At 41.7% G+C, this 15,531-nt stretch overlaps 1 protein-coding gene across 2 annotated transcripts in view; it reads right to left on the bottom strand.

Annotated features, from left to right (window-relative positions):
- LOC145999753 (uncharacterized) overlaps positions 1-15,531 on the bottom strand; it is a 515,710-nt gene that overhangs the window by 108,520 nt on the left and 391,659 nt on the right. The gene's annotated exons all lie outside the window — the stretch shown is intronic.

Raw genomic sequence — 15,531 nt, 5'->3', positions numbered from 1 at the left:
CTCTACCGCAACCTTCCAAGCGAAAGGTAGAAGTAACCTCCCTCGATGCATCGCCACCTACCAAATGCGTCAAGCTGACGAAGAAAGCAGACCGAATTGCGTTTGAGCATTTATTAGAAGACTTTAACATAACATCAGACAGCTTCTGCGATGTGCGTAGTTTTCTGGAGAGCGAGCGAGCTAAGATAATATCCATCCTCAACGATGCATTGGCTACATACTCCACTAAATTCTATGCCGTGCTATGCTGCAAGTATAAGAAACCGTCTGATGAAATACCGGTCTTTTTTCACAATGGCTCGGGATATGATTTCCATCACTTGGTTACACATCTAGGGTACGACAATGCGAGAATCAATGTCCTGACGCAGAACGAGGAGCGTTATATTAGCATCAGCAAGTGGGTGCCGATCCCCAACTCAAGCAACAGCATCAAGCTTCGGTTCCTCGACTCTCTGAGGTTCCTCCAGGCAAGCCTCGATACTCTTGCTGGGAAGCTCAGAGACGACCAACTAGCCATTACTACATCAAGTTTCCCAAACTTAGATGTCGCACTCATCAAACGTAAAGGGGTCTACCCCTACGAATACGTCACAGACCCTTCCAAGTTCGAAGAAGAGTTGCTGCCTCCCCAGGATAAGTTCTACAGCCAGTTGAGAGGTTCAGGTATTACCGACGAGAAGTACAAGCATGCTCAGTCTATGTGGGTCGAGTTGAGTTGCCGAACTTTCGGTGATTACCACGATGCATACCTGAAGCTTGATGTGACGCTTCTAGCATGTGCGACGTTTGTTGTGGTGGGATCATTGCTGGAAATGTGATTCTCCCAATATGTCATCTGACTTACTAGCATATGCGATACGAAGAACAGGTGTGTATGTGACTTACTAGGATTAGGCTCATGGTAATGAGGTCCTAGTAACTGAAACGTTGTTGGGGTATTTTGCAATTTTTTTCAAATATGAACACGTTAAACTGGACTGTCTCGGATTTTGAGTTTTGTATTCGCCCCCCGAGAAAATTCTATATAAAATAACATACCTGAAAATTATATTCACAGTAGATTCATTTTTTGAGTTTTGTAATTACCCCAAGAAATTCTATATAAAATAACATACCTGAAAATTGTATTTACAGTAGATTGAATTCTTGAGTTTTTGTATTCGCACACAAGAAATTCTATATAAATAACATACCTGAAATTCTATTTACAGTAGATTGAATTTTTGAGTTTTGTAATCACTCCAAGAAATTTTATATAAAATAACATACCTGAAAATTGTGTCGCTATATACTAGACTTTTTGATTTCTGTGATTTTGGAGAAAGCAATGGCATCCACCACCAGTTTTAATCGTAAAAATGATAAAACTGAATGTGTTACTTGTGGGAAGCTAATGTTAAGGAACAATTTATCGGCACACAGGGCAAGATGTAGCAAAACAGGTTCGAGAATTAATCGTTCGTTACCTTCTAAGCCCTGTGCTCGATGCGGAAAGATGTTCAGCATTACAAATTTAAGTAAACATCTCAAAATTTGCAAATCATCGACCGAACAAGGAACATCGAAAAGGAAAATCGATAATTTAGAAACGGAAGCTTCCACTTCCAAGCAAATTAAATTATCTAATAAACGCAAACCAATTAGATCTGCATTTAACGACCAACTCCAGGATTTTTCAATTAAGTCAGAACCAGGTCGTGACATCCTTAGTTTCTTGCATGAAACGAAAACATCTGTACTAAATATTTTAAAAGATAAACTTGAAAACAACTCTATAAAAGTATACGTTGTTCTGTTTTCTGAATACGAGAAAGTTGATGGCACAACGAGTATTTTTTATCATCGTACAAAAAACCAGACACTTTATTTTGCTGACGTCGAAAATTTGGACAACTTCTATTATAAAGTTACCAACGAGCTGGTTAAGAAACATGACGATTTCGAGGCTAAAGGGTCGGGATGGTCTCTGTGTGGAAGTCCTCACACGTTAACCGTTTACGTGAACCGATTCTCGCCTCTTCGCGCTTCCAGCTACGTTCCTCTTCCACCGAACATTCAACACAAGAGGGCTGTGTTAAATATACAGAACAGCGATAACAAGTGTTTCCTCTGGTGTGTGTTGGCTGCACTGCATCCTGTTCATTGGTCAAATAATCCAGAACAGGTTTCTAATTACAAGCAATATGAGACCGACTTTGAAAGTGTAATGTCTGGCATCGAATACCCGGTGACATTGTCGGATATAACAAAGTTCGAAAATCGTGCCGGAAAACGCATCGCTATTAATGTATATTCCTTCACGTCAGATAAATATCTCGTGCATCCCGTCAGGATAAGCGATATCGACGATGACGATGCTCGTGTGATTAATCTCCTTCTCATTTCAAACGAGGATGTTAATCACTACACGCTAATTCGTTCACTATCACGTTTGGTCAGAAGTCAATCAACCAAGCATGCAAACAACATCGAAGTTTGTCCGAGATGCCTAACCACGTTCGACGATCAAAAACAACTCGATTATCGAAAATACACCGGACGTCAAATTGCTATCGAGAAACTTGTCAAACATAAAATTTACTGCGGCGACAACAGACCGGCTAGAATGTTGATGCCCGAAACGAACGAAGTCGAAGAATTCAAAATGCACAAGGCATTGTTGGAACATCCTGCAATCATCGTCGCAGATTTCGAGGCGTTCCTCAAACCACTCTCCTACTGCGAACCGGATCCCGAACTTTCCTCCACAACGCCGTACCAGCTTCATCAAACTAATAGTTTCGGCTATGTTGTTGTGCGACGTGATAAAATAAATGAAGCATATATATACCGCGGGCCAAATGTAATCGAACACTTCCTGGAAAAAATGGTGGAGGAGGTTGAGGTAATTGGTAGCGTACTGCTTACATCAAAACCGATGGCACCTTTAACTGAAAATGAACTTCAAAATTACAATTCCACTGAGGTGTGTCCGGTATGTGATCAAAGTTTCACTGATGAGAACAAAAAAATATTCCACCACGATCATTTCAGCGGAAACTACATAGGTGGAATTTGCAACATGTGCAATCTTAAAATCCAGAAACCTAAATTCATCCCCATATTCTTTCACAACGGAAGCGGATATGATTTTCACCACCTTGTGAGACATCTTGGCTACGATCCGAAACGTATAGGTGTCTTGGCCGAGAATGAAGAACGCTACATTAGTCTCAGCAAGGAAGTGTCGATTCCGGGAACGAAAAATACAATCGAGATGCGCTTCCTGGATTCGTATAGATTTCTCTCTGCAAGTCTGGATGCTTTAGCGAACAAACTCACCGACGATCAATTTAAAATAACTAGAGCTAGTTTTCCCAACGTAGACGTAAAACACGTTAGACGTAAAGGGATTTATCCTTACGAATATGTCAGTGATGGTTCTAAATTTAACGACGACGCTCTTCCACTTCCAAGAGAATTTTACAGCAGACTCAGAGAGAAAGGAATCACGGACGAAGAATACCAACACGCGCAACTCATGTGGGAGAAATTAGAATGTAGGACACTCGGAGACTACCACGATGCCTACTTAAAATTAGACGTGACGATACTCGCGGATGTTTTTCAAGCGTTCAGGAAAACGGCAACGAATATTTACAAATTAGATCCAGCGTATTTCTACAGTCTACCGGGATTAGCGTGGTCGGCAATGTTATTCCAGACAAAGGTCAAGCTGGAACTGATATCGGACGTTGACATGTTGCTATTCATCGAAAGAGGGATACGAGGTGGAATGGTGCAATGCGTACAGAGACATGCAAAAGCTAATAACGTACACATGAAAGAAGATTACGATTCAAATCGAGCATCGAATTACATCTTCTACGCCGACGTTAATAATCTCTACGGACATGCCATGGTTCAGAAACTTCCTTACGGGGGATTCGAATGGTTAGATCCCACTTCGATAGACATTATTCATTTCGACGATAGCGAGTGTGGTTTCCTCGCAGAGGTAGATCTCCAATTCTCCGACCACCTGCACGACACGTTTTCGGGTTTGCCTCCGACTCCCGAAATCAAATGTCCACCCGACTCAGTTCAAGACAAGCTTTTGTTAACATTGGACCCTAAACAGAGATACGTCGTCCACTACAAGAATCTCCGGTTTTTGATTGGGAAGGGTGTTCAGATAGTAAATGTTAGAAGAATACTAAAGTTTAAACATTCCACGTGGTTAAGACCTTACATAGAAACTAACACACAACATAGAACAGCTGCCACTTCCGATTTAGACAAGGATTTTTTTAAATTAATGAACAATGCGGTGTACGGAAAGACCATGGAGAATGTTAGAAAGCACGTAGACGTGAAATTAATTTCCGATAAGAATAAATGTCGGAAGTGGATAGCCGATCCTAGATTCAAGTCGAGAAAAATTTACAACGAGAATTTAGCACTTTTCAATCTACATATAAAATCGATGAAATTCAGAAAACCAATTTACGTTGGCGCAACGGTTCTCGACTTGTCGAAACTTTACATGTTCGAATTTTATTATGACGTGATGAAACCCTTCTACAATGATAAAATATCACTTTTGTACACGGACACCGACAGCTTCATTTACAGCATACAAACACCTAACCTATACGAAGACATAAAAAATCCTTCCATGCTTGAGTATTTCGATACTTCTGCGTACCCTCAACCCAACAGATTTGGAATTCCATCCCTCAACAAAAAAGTCCTAGGTAAACTGAAAGATGAATGTAACGGTGATATTATTGTTGAGTTCGCGGGTTTGCGTTCGAAGATGTATGCCATGAGAACAGAGAGTAGCGTCACGAAGAAAGCAAAAGGTGTGGGCAAAAATACGGTGGAGAACAAACTCACCTTCCACGATTACATCGATTGCCTTTACTCACAATCGACGATACTAAGCATAGAACAAAGAATCCAAAGTGTAGACCACGTGATTACAACAAACAAAGTTAGGAAAGTAGCATTAGATCCGCATGACGATAAAAGATGTATTTTGTCTTGTGGAATCCACACGTTGCCTTGGGGACACTATCGTTTAGAAATTAGTAAAAATTGTAGGCAATGCAAATGAAAAAAAATGAACTTAAATAACTATAACTAAAATAAAAAAATTAACTATCTCACATACACAATAAATAACTAGCAAGGACAATGAATCACTTTGGTTTCCGAAAGCAAACAATGGAGACTGTACACCGCACGGCAGATCATGAATTTCTACCTTCCATGTTATCTAAACTCAACGGTCTGTTGATCAATCAATTTTCGGAACGCTGACGATTTCGGATTCGCGACGATCGACGTGACGAGGAAACCCAACGACGGAAAATACAGAAACAAAATCAACGACTTTCTAAACGTTGCAACGTTGTGAGAATAAATAACCAGCATGCCTATGAATTTGTTCGGTTTCAAAAAACAGATCATTATGGAAACCATACCAGATCATGAAGTCTTACCTTCCGTGTTACCTAAACTCAACGGTCTTTTGATCATTCACCTCAACAGCATTTGGACGAAACTGAATGACGATGTGGGCAAGATGTTTTATGTTTTTAATAACAATTTACATTTCTACGAAATTCCGATCGACGGGAAACTTCAAATCACCGTGAATCCGGAAAACGCAGGCGAAATCAAAATTTCTACCGGCAAGAACATTTTTCGAATCAAGCACGACAAGATGCTTTCTAACATTACGTACGATGTGTCTGCAGGAGATTATTTTTACATAGAACTCCTCGGAGATTACGACAAACTTATTCCTCTTTTTGTAGAATTACGAATCGTCTATCCTATTATAAATAACCGTTAACAAAATGCCTAACGACATTTTCGGCAACACCAAGCGTGTAGACCACGCAGAAGAGATTCTCATGTTGGACATTCGAGTTAAGAAGTTGAGGACCGATTTGATCGCTTTGCAGGAAACCTTAAACAAAAGTTTAGAGTCGGAAATCGCTACGCTCCAAACGCAATGTCTCGACCCCATTCTGAAAATCGATTCCAGTAGAGTAAATTTGTGACTCCCACCACAACTCTGATTTCTTGACTAAACGACCACAAAAAGTTGAAAAACTCACTTTCTCTCCCCGTTCCGCGCCTCATTTATTACGCTGACGACGTTTCACGGGTGCAAAAAGGCAGTGATGAGTGAAAGAGGAGCCCTCCTCTTCTCCTCCTCTTCTCCTCCTCTCCTCTTCTGATCTTCTCATTTTCTCATTTTCTCATTTTCTCATTTTCTCATTTTCTCATCTTCTCATCTTCTTATTTTCTCATCTTCTCATCTTCTTATTTTCTCATTTTCTCATCTTCTCATCTTCTCATTTTTTAAGGACCAAATGTTTGTAGATCGTGATCTTCGTAAACCTCTCTTCTTATCCTCTTATTTTCTCATCCTCTCATTCTCTCATTTTCTTATTCTCTCTACCTTTAGAATATTGTCGTCAACATTAGAGATGAAGTTGGAGTGCTGGAATCAAGGGGGCCAAATGTTTATATATGGTGATCTTCGTAAACTTTTCTCTCGGGGGGGAAGAATGTGGCATATACACACGCGCGCGCTCTCATCTTCTCATTTTCTTATTCTCTTATTCTCTTATTTTTGAAAGATGAGTGTATTTTATCGTAATTTTCCAAGTCCGGGACCAAATGTTTATGTATTGCGACCTACGTAAACCTCTCTTCTCATCTTCTCATTTTGAAAAAATGAGTGCACCTTATCGTAATTTTCCAAGTCCGGAGCCAAATGTTTATATATATCGTGACTTTCGTAAACCTTTCCTCTTATTTTTTTATTTTTGAAAGACGAGTGTATTTTATCGTAATTTTCCAAGTCCGGGACCAAATGTTTATGTATTGCGACCTACGTAAACCTCTCTCTCGGGGAGGGAACGATGTGCCACGCACATACGTGCGCGCGTGCGTATGCCTCTTATTATTTTCCGTATTGTGGCGCAAGCAAACAAATAATAATTGTTGTTTTTTAGAATGCCTGGCCCCCTATATAACCTCGCCGGGGGGGGGGGGGTGCATGGTGGCGACGAAATCATCACGAGTTTAGATTTGTACTGTGAATGTTGTCAAAAATTTAATCAATATTGTTTATTCTCGATGCTAGAATCTTACATAGATTATTCTCTAAAAACGAAAATCGATAATCCTATGCCAAGCCCCCAAGGCATTCAAGCAATTTCTAATGTTCGCGTGGATAGCGACGCTCGGTAGAATTTTTCCTGTCCCTGTGGAGAAATTGTGTTTCGTCGCCCAATGTAACATTTTCATCACGGAACAAACTATCCACAGCAACCCCTCCCCGAACCCATTCACCTTGCATTCTCTTTTGCCCGAAGAGATTCTATTTTTTTTCAGCTTTCCCACGGTTCTGAATGAAGAATCCATCACATCCCCGATAACAATAGAATCAGAGGGGAATATGACGGAAGCAAACACAGCGGCAACTTCCGCTTTTTGAGTTTTATACTGGGAATCGTTTGTTTCACACACCACACCCTGACGGGGCGTGGAATAGAGGCCGGGGGGGAAATGATCGACAATACATACATGGGTAGAACTATCAACGTCCCGTTTATTGTTATTTGTCCCCACAGGATATTGTGCGCATCATAAAATCTTTTGTTGAAAAAATATAGCATGAATAAATGAATCAGCCAACAAGGGTTTTATTTGCTAGAATATTGACTATAGCGCTTATTGTGTTTTCACCAAAGAGAGTTGGGTGGAGTAGGAAGGAGAGAAGGAGAAAAAAAGGAGTTCCTATATAACGTACCAGTTTCTTCTTTTGTACATTATTATCATAGTGAACGTCAATCGTGGCAGTTCAGTATTTTTTAATTTGTTTGTCTGGCAGTATACATATATCATATATCATCGTGGAAGTTTTAGTGAGCTACAAGTTTTATTTTGAAGTCTCTCTATCTCTCTTGAAAGGTGAACGTCAATCGTGGCAGTTCAGTATTTTTAATTGTTTATCTGGCAGTATACATATATATCATCGTGGAAGTTTTAGTGAGCTACAAGTTTTTATTTTGAAGTTTCTCTCCACCTCTCTTGAAAGGTAAGTTTTTATTTTCATGATATATTAATATTTTTGTTTTGCGTCTGACACACACATATTCAGAGGAGCCATAAAAAATTGATACACACTTACATGTCCCATATTTTTAACCTCCTACAACAGTGCACACACACATACATACATACATACTGTTTGCGTCTAATATATATGTGGAAGGAAAAAATGTCGAGCATTTTTTCAATTTTTTTTTTCTTCTGTTTCAGTGTGCTTTCCACTACCACCACCACAACCCCCCAAAAAAAATTTCTCTGTATATATATAAATAACAGGGAGAAAAAATGGAACCGCAACCAGGTCCCTCCGGTCTTTGCATTAAAGTGGCATGTCGCAACTGCGGAATATTAATTTCTAAACGTAATATTGCCAGGCATTTGAAAAAATGTCGTCGACCGGATCATGATGTTGTAGTCCCGCCGGCAAAGAAATCTCGCACTGATGGGGATGAATGGGGTGCTTTGAATAAAAGTGCACGCATCATGACCTATAAATCTGGAAGCAAAAAGTGTGACTCGAGCATCTTCCTCGACAATGTGAAATCTCTGGTAGTCGATAAATTACGTGATTGCCTCGTCAATGTTGCAATTAAAATTCATCTCGTCTTGACCCTGCTGTATGAGAAAGTTGTCTCGTCCGAGTCAAGCACTTTTAGCTTTTACGTAGGGTGTGAAGCCTTACACGATGACAATAACGAGGATCTTGACGAGATAGTGACACGGCTATTTGAGCACTTGACACAAAAACAAGAAGAGTTTGAAGGTAGAGGAAGTGGATGGAGTCTTTGCGGTCACAACCACATGTTAGAACTTCGAGTCTGCAATTTCAAACCATTACGCAGCACTCAAAAAAAAACAAAAAAACAAAAAAAAACAAAATGCAGTGTTGAACATACAAAGTAATGATCAGAAGAGTTTCTTATGGTCTGTCATCGCTGCATTACACCCAACAAATAATGATAACCCCCAACGTCTGTCCAATTACAGAGGATACGAGGGAAGATACGAGAATATGATGAGAGGAATTTCCTATCCTGTACCCCTGAATAAGATCAATCAAATTTTAAAAAACTATAGAGAGGAAAAAGGAGAAGATATCGATATTTCTGTCTTTGGGGTTGACAATTCCGGCAATATTCGTGTCTTAAGACCTGCTAGAACCCAGAATAATGTAATTCAACTCTTGCTTGTAGATGGCCGTTACAGTTTAATTCGGAATTTCTCAGGATTAGTAGGAAGACAGATCAGCAAGAATCGCGATAAGATCGAAATTTGCGATCGGTGTTTGAGAATTTTTCGCGGGGGTAAGAAGATGAAAGAACAGCACAAGTGTTTTGGCTCTGTGAATGCAGAACCCGAAGATGTCATGCCGGAACCCGGAACCAAGATGAAATTTCAGAAACACCAGGCTCTTCTCCACCACCCCGTCGTCCTTTATGCCGACTTTGAAAGCTTCCAAGTTCCCATAACGTCTTGCGACCCTGATCCCTCTACCTCAAGCACGACCCAAATTTTTCACCACGAGCCTTGCAGTTTCTCCATCTACGGAGAAAAATTGAATGATGTCATCTTGTATTGCGGACCCGATGCGGCAAAACATTTTGTTGAGAAGATAGCGGAATGCGCGAGAGAACTTGCACCCGGCCTGAAAGGCTCTTACGTTTCTCCACCTGCTCTCACAACAGAACAACAACAGAGACATGACGCGGCGACAAGATGCGAGGAGTGTAACCAGGCTTTCACCCCCGAAAATTACAAGGTCGTCCACCATAACCACCAGAATGGATTATTTCTAAGCACCATCTGTAATTCGTGCAATCTCAAGATTAAGGAGTCGCATTTTGTTGCCGTGTTTCTGCACTACACGGAGAAGTACGACACGCATCTCTTTGTCAAAGAGCTCCACAACATAACTTCTCGAATCAGCATTATTCCGAGAACGAGCGAGAAGTATATTGCGGTGAGAGTGTGGATCCCTCTCGAAAAAGGAGGAAGTGTGGAAGTGCGAATCCTGGACTCTTATAATTTCCTGTCCTCCAGCCTCGCAAGCCTTGCATCTCAACTTGGCGACGAAGATCTTGTGGCCACCAAGCAAAAATGTTTTTTGGGGAGAGATGAGAATTTGAATCTGTTGCGTCGCAAGGGCGTCTACCCTTACGAGTACGTCAACGATTTCGACAAATTTGACGAGACGGAACTTCCACCCCGGGAGGTATTTTATTCTTCTCTCACGGAGGACGTCTGTTCCGAAGAGGACTACGAACACGCTCGTAGTGTGTGGACGGCATTCAATTGCCAAACTTTTCGCGATTATCACGATCTTTATCTGAAATTGGACGTGACACTTCTGATGGATATTTTCGAATCGTTTCGTAAGAGATGCATCACGATATACAAGTTGGATCCTGCGTATTTCTTCACCACGCCGGGATTGACTTGGGAATCGATGATGAAATACACCAAGGTGGAACTGGGCCTCATCGCAGAGAAGGAACAGTATGCTTTCATGGAGAGTGCGATACGCGGTGGCATCGTCCAATGTCCCCGACGCCATGCTCAGGCAAACAACCCTCATACGCCTGGTTACGATGCATCGAAGCCCAACACCTATATTGTCTATTGGGATGTCAACAACCTGTACGGCCACTCCATGTCCCAGTGTCTTCCCATCAGCGACTATGCGTGGATGACCGAAGAGGAACTCTCCTGCAAGGATTTTCTCAACTGGAGCGAAGATAACGAATGGGGCTGTTTCTTGGAAGTGGATCTCGATTATCCCGAAACACTTCACGAGAAACATCATGGATTGGCCCTGGCCCCCTCCAAAAAGAAGCCACCTGGAGGATCGGAGCCAAAACTCATACTAAGCATGGAGAACAAGCAGAATTACGTTCTGCACTACCGACTCCTCCAATTTTACATAAGTCACGGCTTGCAGTTGAAGAAAGTTCATAGAGGATTGAAGTTCCGACAGAGCAAGTGGCTCGAACCGTACATAGCCGAGAACACGCGACGCAGAGCGCAATCGACATCGCCTGCAGACAAGGATCTGTACAAACTGTTCAATAACGCCATCTACGGCAAGACGATGGAGAACGTGCGTAATTACATTGATGCAACGTTGGTCATGGACGAAAAGAAATTTGAAAAGATCGTCGCGTCCCCCTACTTCAAAAACTTCACTATTTTCGACGAGAATCTAGTATTCGTCGAGAGGAGCAAGAAGCAGGTGAAGCTCAACAAGCCGATTGCCATAGGTGCTACTGTCCTTGAACTATCAAAATTGCACATGTACCAATCGTACTACGATCAGTTTCAATCCTTTTATGGAGATAACATCCAAATGTGCTACATTGACACGGATAGCTTCATTTTTCTAATCCAAACACCAAGCCTCGAACATGATCTGACTAAGATGAAGCATCTGTTTGATTTTAGCAACTTACCATCAGGCCATCACTTGCATTCGGCAGAAAACAAAATGACGATTGGAAAATTCAAAGATGAAGTTGGCGGGGAGTACATCAGCGAATTTGCGGGGCTTCGTGCCAAAATGTACTGTGTAAAGATTACAGAAGAAAAAGAGATCAAGAAAGCGAAGGGGGTGGGAAAAATAAGTACCAGCAAATTTAGCATGCAAGACTACAAAGAATGCCTTTTTCATGGTAAAAGGCAACTCAGCACCGATCATCGCATTGCAAGTAAATTGCATGATTTGTACACGACGCGCGTAACCAAAGTAGCATTGGATGCAAGGGACAACAAGTTACGTGTTCTCAATTGTCAAATCCACACGCGAGAGTGGGGGCACTACAATGGAAGCGATAAATGTGATGCGTGTTAACCGTAACCTCATAGCCATGAAGTCTGCTGTGTTTTTGAAGAAGAATAGCATAGGGAGGGAAAGAATGAAAGTGGAAGCCCTCGGGCGATGAAAAATAAGAGTTGAATTTAATGAGCCTCGTTTTGGAGCGGGCTTAACAACATAATAACAGGTTGCAACTTTTCATCGCCCGAGGGCTCCCACTTTCATTCTTTCCCTCCATATATTTTGAAGAATAGCAAAAGCACGTGTTAAATAGCTAACAAGGACAATGAATCTCTTTGGTTTTCGCAAAGAAAGCAAGATGGACACTCCTTCACCAAATTCTAATAGCCTCTTACCTTCCGTATTATCTAAACTCAATGGTCTACTAATTGTACATCTTAATAGTATATGGACGGAAATAAATAACGATGTGGGCAAGATGTTTTACGTCTTCAATAACAATTTACATTTCTATGAAATTCCGATCGACGGGAAACTTCAAATCACCGTGAATCCGGAGAACACAGGCGAAATCAAAATTTCTACCGGCAAGAACATTTTTCGAATGAAGCACGACAAGATACTTTCTAACATTACGTACGATGTGTCTGCAGGAGATTATCTTTACGTGGAACTCCTCGGAGACTACGACAAACTTATTCCTCTCTTCGTAGAATTACGAATCGTCTATCCTATTATAAATAACCGTTAACAAAATGCCTAACGACATTTTCGGCAACACCAAGCGTGTGGACCATGCAGAAGAGATTCTCATGTTGGACATTCGAGTTAAGAAGTTGAGGACTGATTTGATCGCTTTGCAGGAAACCTTAAACAAAAGTTTAGAGTCGGAAATCGCTACGCTCCAAACGCAATGTCTCGACCCTATTCTGAAAATCGATTCCGAACTGAAAACGCTGATAAAAAATTATGTTGACGTACCTTCTTATGACAGCGTTCAAAATATACAGTTGAGCGTGGATTCGCTTCAAAATGATTTGGCCAAATTACAGCAATTTCAATCGAAAAATGAAGATTTGGAAAAATTGAAACTCGAAATCGAAGAACGAACTTCCGCAATAGAAAAGAATTTCTCTGAACTTCAAACTGTGGTGAATGATATTGATGTAGAACGCTTGCAGGTCGTCGTTTCCAAATTACAAGAAGAATTCAGCAGTACGTTGGAAGAAATTAAATCCAAGTTGCAGACTTTGGAAGATACAATGACGAACCTACCATCGTCGGACGAACTGCAGGTCATCGGTAAAAGCGTCGCGAACATAAAAATTCAATTGGAGGCCTATCAAGATTTCGAACACATTCAAACCACTATCGCTACGCTTCAGGCGTCTCTGGAGTTGATCAACGAAGAAATTAAAAATATTCACGCTGAAGCAAGTGTGTTGACGAGTATTCAGGACACGTTAAGCACAGTTCAGCAGAAGATCCAATATTTGGAAAATTTGAACGTCGAATCCAATCTTCCTCATTTTCATCACGTACTGGACAACATACAGGGTGACTTGGAATCGTTACGAACGAGCGTGCCTTCGAGCGAAGATTTGGAAAAATTGAAAACGGCGGTGACGGCACTATCCGATTCGAGTGACATCAAAAGTTCGTTGAGCGATCTCGAGAGTAAAGTGGCCAATCTCCCTACCTCCAAAGAATTACATGCTTTGAAAAGGAACATATCACGTATGCTGAAACGACTGGAAACGGAAACGACGAACGTGGAACAGATTCGAGACGAACTTGCTTCGCTGGTGTCGACGCTACCCACTTCGCAGAGCGTTGCCGACCTTCACACGCAGTTTACAGAGATGCGAAGCATCGTGAACGATCTTACCGAGAAGAGCTCGAAATTGAATCAAGTCGAGAACCTTCAGAACATTGTGGTCAACATCAGAGATCAAGTTGGAGTGCTGGAATCAACGCAGGAATCAACGCTGACCTCTTTCGGTGCCAAGTTGCAAGAACTCAACGAAAGCTACAAGCAGTTGAACGTGGAAGTGAAAATCAAACCGTCATTTTCTACCGTAACGGATACCATAGTCGAGCATTTGGTGCCCGTACAAAATACACTGGGTCAGCTTCACAGCAACCTCGTTAGCATCGATACTAAATTCGCTAAACTGCATTCTCTGCAAGCCATCGAAATCAACAGCGTACCCAATCAACAGAGAATCTCCACGTTCGTCGAAGGTAACAAACTGTACATGTTGCATCCTTATCATCCATACTACAAGTTTCTCCTCGATGGTACGATTCAGATAAACGAATTTTCGTACTGGTCTCACGGCAGAAAAGCTAGTGTTCCCACCATGACTTTGATATCGAATCGTGGTGTCCAGAAAGCAGGAAACATTCCTCTGGCACGTTGGAACGAAACGCGCAACATATATGAAATACACGAAGACGAAGATCTTACTGTTTTCGACGTGAGTGCCGGCGATAAGCTGATCATTCAAAACACGAGCGAAGTGCCACCCTCTTTGAATCCCATCACGCTGGTGCTTCTTTTGAAACGTAATCTCTAAAAATAATAAAAAATGTCTAGGCAAGCCATCGTCCAAGAATTGCATAAACCTGCACGCCGCAACTACAAACGTTTGGCTGTGGTAACCAAGAGAATCGATGACCTCTGGGAAAGCGACCTCGTCGAAATGAGTAGCGGCAAGTTAAAAAACGTACATAAATTGAACAAGGGCAACAAGTACCTCCTCACCGTCATAGACACATTTTCGAAATTCGCATGGGCTCTACCTTTGAAGGCGAAAACAGGAACGTGTGTCACGGAAGCATTCAAGACAATTTTTCGCGAAAGCGGCGGCAGACAACCACGGTTTCTGCACACGGACAAAGGGAAGGAATTTTACAATGCCGTATTCCAAAAGTTTATTCGGAAACACAACGTTCAACATTACTCGACCTTCAGTGACGTCAAGGCCAGCATCGTGGAAAGATTCAATCGCACTCTGAAATCGCGCATGTGGTCACGCTTCACGCTTCAGGGAAGCTACAAGTGGGTCACTATTCTTCCGGAACTTGTTAACGACTATAATCACACACGGCACGCAACGATAGGCATGAAGCCAGCTGACGTTACCAGGTCTGACGAGCAACGTTTAATTTCTAGTGTTTACTGTCCAAAGTACATGCCCACGACAAAAAAGGCTAAATACAAAATTGGAGAACAGGTGAGGGTTAGTAAATTGAAGCGAACGTTCGACAGGGGTTTCACACGAAACTGGAGCACCGAACTTTTTACCGTGGTTCGAGTTCTACCCGGGAACCGTCACACGTATATAATAAAGGACAGTGGCGGTGAAATTTTATTGGGGCGCTTCTATGAAGAGGAACTCTCTAAAACTAAATACCCCGACACGTACCTTATTGAAAAAGTTTTGCGCAAGAGAGGCAACAAATTTTTGGTGAAATGGCTGGGACTTCCGGAAACAAGTTGGATCGATTCAAACGAAGTGATTCTATGAGTACGTGGAACGTGGTGAAACGTTTACCTAATTCGGAAAGTCAAACGAGAAAAAAAAAGAACGGCGAATTGCTTCCCGACAGCATCCGCTGTCTGATCGTAGGTCCTT

Source organism: Lepisma saccharinum, chromosome 15 (assembly GCF_977018435.1).
Source record: "Lepisma saccharinum chromosome 15, izLepSacc3.1, whole genome shotgun sequence".
NCBI lineage: Eukaryota > Metazoa > Arthropoda > Insecta > Zygentoma > Lepismatidae > Lepisma > Lepisma saccharinum.
Note: the sequence above shows the minus strand (reverse complement) of the source record. Positions and strands in the feature narration are given on the sequence as shown.